Source organism: Tenrec ecaudatus, chromosome 4, assembly GCF_050624435.1.
Source record: "Tenrec ecaudatus isolate mTenEca1 chromosome 4, mTenEca1.hap1, whole genome shotgun sequence".
Taxonomy (NCBI): Eukaryota; Metazoa; Chordata; class Mammalia; order Afrosoricida; family Tenrecidae; genus Tenrec; species Tenrec ecaudatus.
Window position 1 is genome coordinate 141,865,190 of NC_134533.1, and position 15,890 is coordinate 141,881,079.

The following is a 15,890-nucleotide window of genomic DNA, read 5'->3' on the forward strand; positions in this document are numbered from 1 at the left end:
CCAATGACAAAATTTAATAAAGCCTGTAAATAGTTCAAGGTCTATTTGTTGACCTTTAGGAGTGTTTTCCAGTCAAGTTTGATGGGGTGTCACTCCCTGGCCCCACAGTCTATTTTTGGTATTCCTTAGGGACTTCCTTGCTCTGTCCCCTTTGCTATTCTGTTGCACACCCTTAGTGTTTCACCACAGTGTGGTGGGGTCAGGTGGGGCACAATTCCTGCACTGTGTTTCCAGTGTTGTCTCCTGTAGCACTATGGGTCATGTCTCCTAGTGGGGTTGGCCATTTCGTCAGTCCTCTCTGTGCTTTGGCTGCTCTGAGCCGGAATATCGTCTTCAGGGATTGGTGGGCCAGGATGTGCTCCACTCTCTCTTTCCTCTTCCTTCATTTGCTCCTGTGTGCTCTGATCAGACATGACCCTCTCATTGAGCTGCAACTTCAGTGCTGCCCTCTGAAATGAAATCTTCTGCGGGGAGGGGAGGCTGTCCACGTAGTCGGGATTGGGGCTGGCCCCTCAGACCTCTTTGATTTTAAGGAGCTAAATGTTGGGATAATAGGGAATGACTGGGAAAGTTTATGCTGTTTTATTTTTAGGGTAATGAAATATGCAAAAATCTGTAGTGATGGTTATACAACTACTATTCTTAATACACTAAAACCCACCACACATTTAAAAGGATGATATAATTTCTTTTGTGTGTGTGTTTGCTAGTCCTCTTCTGCCAGTCACATAATTTCTTATGATAAAACTCACATACCCCAAAAGCCACCCATTCTTTTTTTTTCCAAGTCACCCATTCTTTATGTACTCTTTACTTTATCAGATAGTATGATTTGCAAACATATTCTCCTACTCTGAGTTGGTTTTTTTTAAAGGAAAAAATGTCAAAATTGACATAGTCCTATTTAGCTTTCCATTTGCCACTTTTGCTTTTGGTGTCGATTTAAAAACTAAGTTCTGTGATTCAAGATCTGTGGAAGATTTACTTCTATATTTGTTCCCTTGAGTTATGTTTTTAGCTTTTACATTGAGGATTATGGTCCATTTTGAGTTAATTTTTGTGTGTGGTACAAGAAAAGGGTCGTCCCCCCCTAATTCTTTTGTATGTGGGTATCAGTTTTCCAACATCATTTGCCCCATCAATGAATTGAACTGGCAACCTTGTTAAAAATCAGTTGATCATAAATATACGTTTTAGTTCATTGATATTTAGACATGTTGTATTTTTCAGTTTTACCTTAGGCTACAGTAAATAAACCTATGGTTCAGATGGACTCACTTCAAGCACACTGTCAGTGACTTAAACAATTTAGCCCTTTGGAAGGAGAAAGATGTAAAGAGAAAGCTCGGAAGGGTGACATAAGGGAGCCCTGGGGGCGTAGTTCTTACTCGTAGGGCTGTGGTTCCACCAGGTCTGAATTGGAAACTAGCAGGGGCAGTTCCACCCTATCCTGTAAGGTCATTGTGAGTAAGCATTGACTCTATGGTAGTGAATTGTTGAAGTGAAACCAAAAAATTTCACGGTTGACTTAAACTAGGCATTGGTGACAGTTTTCAGACCAACACATTGCCTTTCTCATCACTTGGGAACAACTTGGTAATTTTATCCATCTGATGCAATCATTGATGATTGAGGAATGATCATAAAATGGAAGGCTGTGAACTAGAACCTGTTGAGCCAGGTTCCACAATCTAGTGACCACTTTTCTCTCTCTCTCTTTTTTTTTTTTTAACATTTTATTAGGGGCTCATACAACTCTTATCACAATCCACACATATACATACATCAATTGTATAAAGCACATCGGCACATTCCCTGCCCCAATCATTCTCAAAGCATTTGCTCTCCACTTAAGCCCTTTGCATCAGGTCCTCTTTTTTTTTCCCCTCCCTCCCTGCTCCCCCCCCCCCATCCCTCATGTGCCCTTGGTAAGTCTATACTGTTGTTTTGTAATATCTTGCCCTATCCGGAGTCATATATATTTAAAAACAGTCGCTGATTCCAACTAATGGCATGAAACAAATACTTGGCTGTTAACTAAAAGGTTGGAGGTTCAAATTCACCCATTGATACCTTGGAAGAAAATCTTGTTTTCAATCCAATTATGAAAAATTAGATGTTGAAAACTCTACAGAGCATAGTTCTCCTCTGACACCTATAGAGTTAAGTAGGCTTTTGAGAAACACTAGTAAAGGCAAAATGCAATTTAGTAATCCTTGGTACAAATAACTCATACAGTTATTCCTTCACATTTTATGATTGGTTAAAACAATCCTGCCCTATCACTACATTAGATTATAATGGGCACCTATTAAACTTCTTTTTGACATTCCTTCCTATGTCTGCAACCTTGCTTTCTTTGCATATAGGGTTATTCACATTGTTTTAGGGGGACAATTCAATCCTTAAGTGATACTTTATAGTTTTCATTTATGGTTGATTAAACGAATCCTTTTATATATTCTTACAGGTGTGTTGAATAGCACATTAACGTAGAAAAGGGAGAAGTTGGATGAAATAAACTACCCATGGTTAGCCACTGTGATATAGATGGAAGAACTGAGAAGTAGAAAGAAAATATAATGTAGAAGCGTGATTTTGGGAACAAGGATGTGATTTAAATGAGCGAATATAGAATGAAGAGGACTGAAAGAGACTAATTATAACTCGACACTTTAGACACATGCACTTGGTCGTTTGGGTTCTTAGCTATAAAAGAGATCTACAGGATGTCCTCTCAAGTTCCCAGCGGCTCCCATTTCCTAGAATTTTAGTGTGGTTCATGTACACATTCATTTTCTTGGGCTACGGTGACAAAAGACTAAAAACTGATGCCATAAAACGGCAGAAATTACTTTCTCTCAGTTCGGAAGATAAGAATCTTGAAAGCGGTTATCTGCATGGTCATACTTTCTCTGAAAGCTCTCAGAGATCCTTCCTTGCCTCTTCCCAGCTTAGGGTGATTCCAAGCCATTCGTGGAATTCCAGCTCTTAGAGATTTGTCAGTCCAATTTCTGGCTCCCCTTTTACATCACTGTCTGCTTCACTTTTTCTTTTTATAAGATGGATGAGGGCCCCTCCTGCTCCTCTACGAATTCACGTGAACTTAAGTAATTATATCTGCAAAGACCCTATTTCCCAGTCATGTTCACAGGTACCAGGGGTTAGGACTTAAATATGTCTTTTGAGGGATACAACCAATAACAATGTGTTTTTATGTTTTTTCCTATGCACATGTATCTAAAAATCTACACAGGTATTAGCAAAATTTTATATATAATACAATTTTTCTAATTTAGCTCATTTACATTAATATCTTGATATCTTTAATCTTTTTTGTAGTGCATCTTTTATCTGAAAAAGTCTTCCATGAAAGCTTCACTTAAAAAAAAAGCAGTGCCATCTGTTTTCCTGAAAGACTGATGTGGGGGCTGTCATTTTGAGGTAAGTATTCTATTTTTTTTTAAGTTACTTCGATTGTTTCCCCAATTAAATATAGCAGAAAATATATGGGTACTTCAGAGGTTCTTACTTTTTAAATTACTTTGAATGTAATACAGTGTGTGGGTTGGGTGGGTCAGGGATCACTTTAGGCCTTTGTTGAAGATAGGTATTTCAAAGGTTGGAGATTCAAAACCATTCAGCTGTGGAAGAAAAGTATTGCTGATCTGCTTCCCTTACGATTATAGCTAAGAAAACATTATGGAGTGGTTTTTACTCTGCACACATGAGGTCACTGTAAGTTAGAATTGACTCAGTGGCAGCTAACAGCAACAGTAATGATTTTGACTCTCAAAATATCTATACAAATCTCTCTTCAAGGATGGAGCGTAACTTACAGTGTTACTCTAGTCATAGTGTTAATGGTACAGACATGCTTTCTGCACTCATTGAATGTATAGTTTAGCAGAAAAAGTTAGGTGTTGAATGAATATTTTGAACTTAATTGATTAATTACAGCTTTGATAAATATTGCAGAAATGATATGATTACCTAAGTAAGTAGTGGTCGTGGAAAGTAGGTGATTTTAATTAATCTGTGTGTGAGGGAAAGGAAATTCTAGCCTTGGTTGAAAATAGTCTGGAATTTAGGATGTTTGCCACAAAGTTAAGAACAGAGTTTCATAAGGAAAGAGGAGGCTGTCGGTAATGTTGGAAGCTTTTTAGCAATGTTAGTTGTAAACTGGAGAAACTTTTTTGGATTTGATAGTTAAGGGACCATTTGACAGTATAGATTTCAGAGGTAGTTTGGCAGGGAATGTGGAAGAAAGCCTCCACAAATGTATCCAACCTCTTGAAATCCAGTGTCTGAAAGTATGATGGTGTCATTAACCACAGGAAATGACAAATATTGGGAGGATGATATGAGGAATTCTGTTAGAGACATTTTGATTCTGGAGGGACAGATAAAATTTTAAAACCTCTTCATTGTGAAAATATAAGACAAACTTAAAGATAATTTAGGTTCTGTGGGGTAATTCACATAGAGGTTACATTACTAGTTATAACAGAGCATAAAAACCAGAGGAGATGTTTATTTTAAATGAGTGGCTGTTAAAATAATTAGCAAAAGAAAAAGTAAGAAGAAAGGAAACCAGCTAGTGCACTGCTTCTCTCTGAAGTGCGATAAAGAGCTTCAAGGAGAGGCTCTTTAGACAGAGAGGATGCTGTGGAAGGATCAAAGACTCTAAAAGAGGCTATTGAGTTGATTAAGAGGTATTGACAACTGAGAGAACAACTGAGTAGACCAGGATAAATTGCAAGAGATTAAGAAGTAAGTGTTTTTAGAAAAATATACAGCACAAAGAATAAAATAGAATGTTTTCAGAAGGGTTAACTATGTAGGAAGGAAGGCTGTGGTCATTTTGAAGAGGGAAAAATCTTTTCAGTTGGCAGGCAGCAAATGGAGTGCTGACCACAAAGTCTGCAGTTCAAACCTACTAGCCGTGGCTCTAATGGTTTGCAGGAGAGGCCCTTAAATTACAGGCCCTCGGGCCACATGTGGCCCACCAAGGACATAAACCTGGCCCGCTGGGTGTTTTTGCCCATTTTGTTTTTTACTTCAAAATAAGATATGTGCAGTGTGCATAGGAATTTGTTCATACTTTTGTTGTTTTTTTAAACTATAGTCCGGCCCTCCAACGGGTCTGAGGGACAGTGAACTGATTCCCTGTTTAAAAAGTTTGAGGATCCCTGGTTTTCAGTCTCAGAGATCATATGTAGGATCATTATGTCTTGATTGCTGTGGGTTTTTATGTTTTAGGTAAAAGGGAGAGATCCATGAGGATAATTTAAATATGTGATTAGATTAAAATTTTATAGAGTGCTTAATTTCTAAGGAGATGGCTTTAAGATCAAGGTCATGGGCAGAAAATTTAGAGAGGGTACCTTTCTGCTTAGATACCAGAAGAATGGAAGGTTGGTTCAAGACACAAAGGATTTTTTAGGCAAAGAGGAATAAAATCATAAAATTTCTTACCCTCTTTTAAAAATAAAGTAGGAAATGGGATTATCTATTAGACATCTCTAGGTGGCTCAGTTCCCTTTTTGAACAGCTGCTGTGGGAGAAAAGGCTGGTGATGTGTTTCCATGCAGTTTATAGCCAATTAAACTTGGAGTAGTTCTGCTCTGTAACACATGGGTCACCCGGAATCAGAATGAGCCCAACGGCAACAGGCTTTTTTATTTGCTTTTTAGATATGTAGTTAATCAACAATGGAGTTAGAATCCTTGGAGAAGAAACATTAGGAAAAATACTTTTACAGCAGTTATAAAATTCACCAAATGTTCACTGAACACCTGCTTTGTGTCAGCACTATCATAGGCAATATATCACTTTCGGTGGAGTTAATCATTAAGGTCAGGGGTGAATAACAAGAATCAAATGAAACTAGTATAGCAACCAGCATTCAAGAGCTTAAAATACCCACTGAAGTGGGGAAATCTGCTGCCCGAGATCTCGTTAAGGTGTTGAAAATTTAGACTGTCACTTTGAGGACTAAGGTGTACCTCCCCTAAGCCATGGTATTTTTGACGATTCAGCATGCATAACTCTTAATATTCTAAGGTTGGACAAAATGCTTAAATGAGTTGAAATTTTTTTCTTTGTTTATTTTTAAGAAAATCCTTGTTAACTTCCACAACTGGGAATTTTATAAGAAGCTGAAGAAATTTTCATCTTGGTGTTACATACTAGGTTGGAAAACACATCTATTCAGATAGATGATAAAAAAAACCTCAGTGTCCCCTAGTTGATGGTCGAATTGCCCACTGTGAGTTTCTGAGATTATAATTCTTTTACGGGAGTAGAAAGCCCCTTTTTTTCTCCTAATGAACTACTGGTGACTTCAAACGCTGGCCTAGATGATAGGCCAATAAAATTATATTAAAAGAGATGTGTTGATGGGCTTACAGTCCCTACAGAGAGGTTTTTGAAGCTATATAACTTCTTTGGAATAGTTATTAACATAGAATAAAAATTGAAGTAGGTCATATCTTGTGTTTTAAGTCTTAGAGTTTTTCCTTAGTAAATAACGTGTTTTAATTTGAAAAGTTTAGAAGCTTTTTATCATTGCATATGAACACAATGGTAAGTGATGGTATAGTTTAAACTTGCCTTCCAGTTGTCACTAGCTTCTTTTCCTCCTTTTCTTTATCACTTTGTTTCAGGGTTCTTTTTTTCTATAACATGTACTGGATATTTATGCAATTTGAAAAAAACATTCATAAAGATTATATTGTTGAGTGCCTCCTGTTTCTGATCCTTTGATAATGTGACTTGCTTTTGCTTTTACTCAGAAAATGACTGTGGTCAGTTTGTCATAAAGCCTGCTATAGACAGTAAGATATTGTGAAAGAAAATCTGGCTTTCTGTTTAGCATGACCTTTCAAAACTGTTTTCTTTGCGGCAAGCATCTCATTTAGCCTTTTGACTGCCATATGACAGAAGTAGTAAGTACATAAAGGGCAATATAAATGCCTGCCTTGTTGATCTCAACTCCCAGTATAAAGACATGTTAAATAGCCACACATGCTATTAATCATCATAGTGTTGTTTGTGTGGAGGGAACTAGTTTTATTCATAGCACAAAGAATATACTTTAAGTGTGACTTTTATAAATTTCTCTAATATTTAAAATCTGAATTTTAGATGATCACTTTACTCTTAAAAGAGGATCTGCATTTTTTATGCCATGTTTTAGTGATTCTCAGTACATGGAGATTATTATAATAATGTGGGAATGACATTAAAGCAGCCTCTGAGGGCAAATTCTTGCTGCTCCTGAGTATTAAGACAAGCTTGTGGAAAAGTGTGAAGAGGCCTGGGAAACCTCGGAAAGTGCCCGCTTAATACTCAACTGGAATCGTTATTTGCCAGGGGTTGTCTAACTTAATCATTTTACATCTATCCATCACAAATCATTATTAAGGGCTTATCGTGTGTCAGACACCATGTTCCACCCTGTCTAGTTGTCAGCAAAGGTGGCAGGATCATAGCTCAGTCCTCCAGTTGCTAATGATACTTCCCCCTTAGACTTCCGGCAGTAAAGGAAAGGTGATAAGGGGAAGCAGTGCAGACCTGAGAAGGTTCTCTCGGGACCCTTTGGTGGGGTAGTGCAGACGAGCCAGCTACAGGAGATAGCAAAGATCTGAAGCTTGAGCTTGACAAGCACCAATACTGAGGGCCATAGGCAGAAAGTAATGGAAGGTGGGGTTAAAAGTATGTATGACATTTAGCAGAATAATATATAAAAAATGTATAGTTTAAGGAACAAAAAAAACCACCCTGTAACAGTCTGCCTCTCCCTTACTTTTCTTTATAATTTTACCATCTGTGCTTGACTTACTGAACAATATAGTCCATTTAAATTAAAAATTATATTGATTTTTCTATGAGTATGCTTGGGATTTTTTGTTATGAAAAATTTCACCTTGCATATATCCATTATGTGTCTCTGATATCATTGGGTAAGAGTTTTCCTAAGATATGTACCTAGATTATGAGTTGGATTCCGTATGTGCAAAAGATATGTGGAAGTCTTAACCACTGGTGCTTTATTTGGAAATAGGCTTTGCAGATATAAGTAGTTATGTTAGCATGAGGTCATATTGCAGTGGACAACATAAAAACCCCATACTGACTGGGCTGCTGTGGAGTCAATTCTGATTTATGATGACCTTGTAGGATAGGGCAGAACTGTCTTGTTGGGATTCCAGAACATTCCTTCTGATATTATGAAGTTCATTTTAATTTTTTAGCAGTTTTATTGGCACTTAATCCACATATCACACAATTCAACAGTTCAGTCACATCAAGAAGAGTTGTACTATGGTTACCACAATCAATTTTAGGATACCCCCCACTCCCAACTCTTTACTACAAGGGTAAATAGCCTCATCTTTGTCCTTCAGAGTTGCTGGTGGGTTTGAACACTGTTCCTGACTGTAAACTAGGAGAAGCAAAGAAGGTTCTTCTAGAGAATTTGGAAGGGAGTGTGGCCTGGCCACATTCTTCATTTTCACTTAAAACTTAAAAAAAAAATTATTTGGGGCTCGTACAACTCTTATCACAATCCATACATCAATTGAATCAGGCATGTTGGTACATAGGTTGCCCCATTCTTTTCTAGACATTTACTTTTTATTGAGCCCTTGATATTAGTTCATTTTTTATTTTCCCCTCTTCCCCCCACCCTCATAAGCCCCTGATACATTGTTATTATTTTTATCTCTCACACCGACCGCTTTCTCCCTTCCCCCATGTTTTCTGTTGTTCTTCCCCCTGTAGAAGGGATGTGCGGTTATGTGTAGATCATTGCAGTCCGTTCCCCCTTTCTCCCTTCCTCTCCCCCATTTCCCCCTACCCTTCTGGTATCACTGTTCTCACTCTTCTTCCTGGATTCTGTGTGTCATGAGCTCCATCCCTTTCTATACCTGTGTACATGTTCTGGTCTAATCTTAATTGAGAAGCAGCACTGGGGTCATGGTAGTGGGGCATGATCTTAATTTTTACTTTTAACTGGCAGACTGTGAGAAAATATTTCTCATATTGTAAAGCCACTGATTGTGATGCTTCCTTTTGATAACCCTAGAAAAAGTAATTTACCTAGTTATGAAATTGAGTTATGAATGATAAGCACAAGTTCAGTTTTACTCTTAAAAAACAAAAATATCCTGACTGCCTTTCAGTTGATTATGATTCATAGCAACCCTATAGCAAAGAGTAGAATTGCCCCTGTGAGTTTCCAAGACTAAATCTTTATGGGAATAGCAAGCCTCATCTTTCTCCCACTGAGAGGCTGGAAGTTTTGAACTGCTGACCTTGCTGTTAGCAGCCCCACATGTAACCATAGCCTCAGAAACCTCAATTTTGCTAGGTAATAACAAATGCCTTAAGGAAGAGGTTGGATCAATTTATTCTCCCATCAGCAGTGATCAGTGAAATGATACTGTGATTTTAATTTAGATTTCCTTTATGATTAAGGAGCCCTGGTGACATATAGTAGCTTCAGCATTGGGCTGAAATCTGTAAGGTTAGTGATTCAAACCCACGAGCCACTTCATTGGAGAAAGATGAGGCTTTCTGCTCCCTTATAAGTTTATAGCCCCAGAAATCCTAGGGAGCAGTTCTGCTCTGCTATAAGGGCCTCTCCTACAGGGTCACTGTGATTTGTAGTCAATGCAACAACAGTGAGTGATGATGGATTTATGACAAATGAAGTTAAGAATAGGTTTACAGGCAGGGTGCGTCATTTTGAAATGTTTAGATTTCCTCAAGGAAAATCACAGAAACCATCTCCTATTGAGGCTGTCTTTCATCCATTTAATAAGACAAATTTATATCCAAATTATTCTAAACCTTTAATCTCAAAATTCTATGTATAGGATACCTATCTCTATAGACATATGCCAATTTGATACAACATAAATTGAGTATTAATCCCAGTAAATCAGTTTCATTCATGAAAGCATTACTTCAATAAGAAATATAATTGTAATCAAAAAGTTCTTAGAAAGTAAGCATCAGGTGTAAAGATAAACAGTACAGCAGAGATTGATATTCTGACCCACCCAAGTGAATCTTAGGGTATATCCAACCTATTATCTCAAATGTGTAATGTTAAATATTATAAATTTTATATAATTATACAGTATCACTTAGTTTCAAGTTAATAATATATAAATATGTTTTTAAATAAATTGCTTTAAAAAGGAAATGTTCAGTTTCATTCAGATGTCAGTTTGACATATGTCTATGAGATAGGTATATAAGGAATATTCATAAACCTACTGTTAAACATTTTTCCCATTTGCTTGTTTAGTGAACTGGGAAACTTCTGTTTAATCTTTTTTGCCCAGTTTTCTATTGGATTTGTGTTCTTTATATATTCATTTTCATACTATATAAAAGTGTTTATTTGATAAATTTTTATTCAGAAAACTTTTTAACACTCTCCAATGGGTTTCTTGTGTATTTTGTTTCCAGACCAACCGCTTAACATAGATTACCGAGATCTGAATGTAGCCAGTCTGTGCTGTACCATTCTGCCCCTTGTTCTCTCTCTGCATCACTCTGCTCCAGTTCTACTGGTCTTCTTTTAGTTTTTCAAATGCTTACTCAGATCTTTACATATGTTTTTCCTCCCACCTTGAATTACCTCCAGTCTATCCTTAAACAATCAAATTCTTTCTTTGCTACATAATTTTCTTTCTCCCTTCAAACCTTTATTACAGTAGCACCTTCTTTTAAAAACCCTCTTTGACTTTATCTGCCTCAAATACCTACGTGAAGGAGCTTTAAAAAAATTCATGGAAAAAGTCCAATATTTTTTAACTCCCTTTTTCTCTGCTTTTTGAAGTCCCTCTGTACTCTGTATCTCTACAGAGTACAATTTGTAAAAGTACAATATTTCCATTCACGAGGAGGTCATAAGAAGATAAGAGCTGTCGATTAATTCATTTTACCATGTGATTGATTATAACACGCCTTATGCAAATACATGAACTAGGAGGAAAGGTGCTTAGTAGACTTACTAGTATTTTAATGATATAATCTCATCAGTGTTGTTCCTTATGCCTCTTCATAATTTATTTTTTGTTTTATGGAGAAAATGATAGAAAATTGGACTGACTTAGAAGGATGCAGTTTTTAATCATAACCCTAAAACTATCAAAATTACCATTTGACTAACTTAGTGAAGGCCAAATTGGCATAGCTGCATGAAAGTGAATAACGGCTCAAGCCCAGTGGACATTTATCCCTCACTCTGCACATGCACAGCCCAATATGGATGGAGATGTTACTTCCCTCTTTTCTACTTCAGCTGTTTCCTCTTCTGATGCTCACAGAAGATGACAAACAGCTTTCTTTAAGTCCTGCACTTGATGCAAAGTCATTTCCATTCAACATTGTATTTTAATTGCACAAGAAATTGGAATATGTAGTCTGCTCGGTGTCTAGCTATAATTTCATAATTGTAGAAGGAAAAAGGGATTTTCTTCCAATTTTTGGAGGGCATGTAATCCACATCATACAATTCAAACATTCAGTCATATCAAGAAGAATCGAGCTGTTCCTTACCCAACAGAACAAAACTTGTTATGTCACTGCGAGGGGTTATCAAGGTACTAAATGTATGGTGATTCTGGGTCCCTTTCCATTGGACCCCTCCCAAGCTAGGGGTCCCCACCAAGGTTCCAGTGACCACCACTTCCACAGTCCCCCCTCTTTGAAGGAGCAAACCCAGGCAAAGTGAGGTCTCCCCCTTCAAGTTGGCTCCTGTAGATGGCACAGAGAGGTGATGTATGGTTCATTGCCAATAAGTAGCCTTCTCCCAGAAAAAAATAGATTTTCTTGGGAATTTCTTGGATTAGCATTCTCTGTGCCTTTGTTGCATAGTGATTACACATTGGGTTGCTAACTGCAAGGTCATTAGTTTAAAACTGCCACCTGCCCATTGGGAGAAAGATGAGATTTTTACTCATCTTTACTGTAAAGAATTAGTCTTGGAAACCCACAGGGGCAGTTCTACCTTGTCCAATGGGGTTGCTATGAGTCAGAATCAACTTGATGGCAATTAATTTTTTGATACTCTTGTAACAGAAACACCACAAGTTGGTGTTTAAACAAATGACGTGTAACAAACAAATTGATTGTCTCAGTTTAGGTGGCAAGAGCCTGAATTCAGGGCCTAAAGGAAGGCTTTCTCTGTCATTTCTGGTGGCAAGTCATTGTCTTTTGAGCCGCTTCTCCTAGGCATTCTTGTGGCTTGTTGTCTCTCTTTCCCAATCCATGCTCTCTCCTTTGCTTGTATCATCTTCATTATTTCCCCAAAAGACATTTACTCCAGTTGCACACTATACCAATTTGCCTCATTAACATAAAATTGCAATAAAAACATTCCCAAATGGGATTGTAACCACAGTAGAGGTTAGGATTTACAGCACACATTTCAGAGGCACACACATCAATTTACAGCTGTGACTTGGTACCATCATCTCAGCCCTGTAGGTCTCACTTCCTAAAGTATAAAATATCTCCATTCAAAAGAAGGAGCCCATTGGGTTAAATGCTCCACTGTTAAACACGGGGTCAGCTGTTTGAGCCCACCAATCTTCCATGGGAGAAAGATGAGGCTGCCTGCTCCCATAAAGAATTAGTCTCAGAAACCCTGTATTCTCTAGGGTTGATATGCCAGAATTGACTGGATAGTAGTAGATGCTCAGATATTTTCTAACACATACCTCCTTTCCTTCGTGACTACCTTAACACGCTATAGTAAAGTGTTTCCATTGTGTCTTCATTCAACTTGGTACAGTACAGTTCTAAGGAAAAGTGTGGCCTAGTCGCTGTCGGTTCCTTGTTATCACATCCAGACTCTTCACAGCTCAGTAGCTTTAACCAGGTCCTGGTACAAACTCTGTTAAAGCCATACAGCAAATGGAAATTTATCTTGTGAGATGGAGTAATTCTGAGAGTATCAGTATGGCATTAGTTGGTTTCAGGATAATAAGAATTTTAAATATGTATGTATCCTTGGGAAAATATAAGAATTTCAAATATATTTGAACACATTCAATTAAGAAAGGCTAGTGCTTGTATCTATTTTTATCAATTTGAATTATAAATCATTGATTTCAAATAAAAGTTTACTAAATCAAAGGTAGGTCATGAAAGTGTAATAAATGCCCCAAATTTCTTTCAGTGCCATCGATTCAATCCCAACTCAGGTGAGTGAGCATTATAAGATGGATAGAGCTGTCCCTGTGGGTTTCTGGGACTGTAACTCTACAGGAGCAGGAAGCCTCATGTTAAGTGTGCTGATGTAGAAAGTCTTATCTTTCTCTCTTAGAGCAGCTGGAGGTTCCATTACTGCCCAGCCCATCTCTCTGCTCAGGAATTTAGGCCACAGGAGGGTCAACTTGTCTCTGGCTGATGATGTCCTAGAGTCATTGAAGGTCTGTCTTTTCAGTCAATAGACTGCTTGTTGGTGCTGACAATCAGTTGGGGTTAGTCAAAACTTGTACCCATGGCCTCTTCATGTGCCCTGGGTTTCCTTAGGGCACTTTCATGTTATTGCAAGTTGGGGTTTTTTTGAGCTAGATTTTAGGCTTATATGGGATTTTTTAGATTCATAAGGCTTTCTTTCTTGGGGGTATCAAATATACTCTTAGTTAATGGGTTAGCCAATTCATTTTATGTCCCTTAAGAGTATCTCTCAGTTTTTAGATGTCCGAAAAGCCAATTTTGAAGTTTAAAAGTAATTTAAAGTCAAAGGGACAAACAACAATAGTTCTTTCTTTTAAAAATACTAAAAGCAAAAATGTAGGTTGGTTTTAAAAACTGAATTAGAAAATCCTTTTTCCCAGTAGTTTTTTTTTTAAACAATTTATTAGGGGCTCATACAACTCTTATCACAGTCCATACATATACATACATCAATTGTATAAAGCACATCCATACATTCCCTGCCCCAATCATTCTCAAAGCATTTGCTCTCCACTTAAGCCCTTTGCATCAGGTCTTCTTTTTTTTTCTTTCCCTCCCTCCCCGTTCCCCCCTCCCTCATGTGCCCTTGGTAATTTATACATCGTTATTTTGTCATATCTTGCCCTATCCGGAGTCTCCCTTCCCCCCATTTTCTGCCGTCCCTCTCCCAGGGAGGAGGTCACATGTGGATCCTTGTAATCAGTTCCCCCTTTCCAACCCACTCGCCCTCCACTCTCCCAGCATCACCCCTCACACCCCTGGTCCTGAAGGTATCGTCCACCCTGGATTCCCTGTGCCTCCAGCCCTCATATGTACCAGTGTACAGCCTCTGCCCTATCCAGCCCTGCAAGGTAGAATTTGGATGATGGTAGTTGCGGGGAGGAAGCATCCAGGATCTGGGGGAAAGTTGTGTTCTTCATCGGTACTACCTCGCACCCTAATTAACCTATCTCCTGTCCTAAACCCCTCTGTGAGGGGATCTCCATTGGCCGACACTTGGGCCTTGGGTCTCCACTCTGCACTTCCCCCTTCATTCAATGTGGTATATATATATATACACACACATGTATACATACACATACACATATATACATATACACACATATACATACATATAGTTTTATTGGCATATCATTCACACACTATACAATTCAATAGTTCAGTCACATCAAGAAGAGTAGTACAGTCATCACCACAACCAGTTTTAGAACACTCTTTGTATTCTTGTACATCATTATTAACTCCCCATAGTCAGGAAGCATTTTAAATTGTTTAGCCTTTAGAATTAATGGTATGCAGTGGTCTCGAAAGACATTTTCAAATATATTTGTTACTTTAGTGTCTTAGTTTTCTATGATTTCTATAACAAAATACTATAAAGTAGGTGTCTTGAAAGAACAGAAATTAATTTTCTTACAGTTCTAGAGGCTAGATGTTTGAATTCAGGACATCAGCAGGGTTCTGATTTCTTGAGGCATCCTGCTGGCATAGTGGGCTTCTAACCCCAAAGTCAGCAGTTTGAACCCACTGGCCACTCCGTAGTAGGCAGATGAGTTATTTTGCACTTGTAAAGACTTACAGTGTCAGAGACCCTAGGAAGCAGTTCTCCTCTACTTTATTAGGGACAGTAGGAGCTGGAGTCCATCTATGGCAGTGAGTTTAGGTTTGATTTGGTTTATGCTTTCTTCCCAGTAGCTCCAGACCAACATTTCTTCCCAGTAACCTTAGGCATTTCTTGGCTAGCCTTGGCTAGTAAGCTGATCCTCACTGTATTCCTCAGTGTGTGGCCATTTCTGACTTCTGTCCTGCTTTATAAAATACCACTAAGACCTTCCACTGGGGTCCTGGTGGGCATACCAAAATCTCAAACCAAACTCACTACCATTGAGTCAATGCTGACTCCTAGCGGCCCTCTAGGACAATGTAGAACTGCCCCTGTGAGTTTCTGAGACTGTAACTCCTTATGGGAGTTGAGAGCCCATCTTTTTCCCCTGGTGGCCATAGTGAACTACAAATTGAGCCGCTAACCACAAAGTCAGTAGTTTGAACTCCCTAGTCATTCTTCTGGAGAAAGATGAGGCTCTTTACTCTTGTAAAGATTTAAAGTCTTGGAAACCCCAAAGAGACCATTATGCTCTGCCCTTTAAGGTTGCTATGAGTCAGAATTGACTCAATGACAGTGAGTTTGGTTTTGAGTTTTGAGGATACACCTTACTCCTATATGACTTCCTTAATTTAACTGATAAAATCAGCAAAGAAAAGATGGAACCCACCTCCCCACCCCCGAGGGACTGTTGAAATGCAGCTCACAGTGACTGACAGTGTGCAGAGACTGACGGGGACTGCAGAGACCCTCACCACCTCCAGATACCCTGATCACCTTTCCTCATCAGTTTTCCCTG

General features: G+C 38.4%; 1 protein-coding gene across 1 annotated transcript in view; it reads left to right on the top strand.

Moving 5' to 3' along the window:
- The window catches only part of PIK3CB (phosphatidylinositol-4,5-bisphosphate 3-kinase catalytic subunit beta), a 175,649-nt gene that overhangs the window by 43,036 nt on the left and 116,723 nt on the right, over nt 1–15,890 (top strand). The window contains exon 3 of the mRNA XM_075546846.1: nt 3,343–3,444. The gene's annotated coding sequence lies outside the window, so the exon portion shown is untranslated. The remainder of the gene's footprint in view (nt 1–3,342; nt 3,445–15,890) is intronic.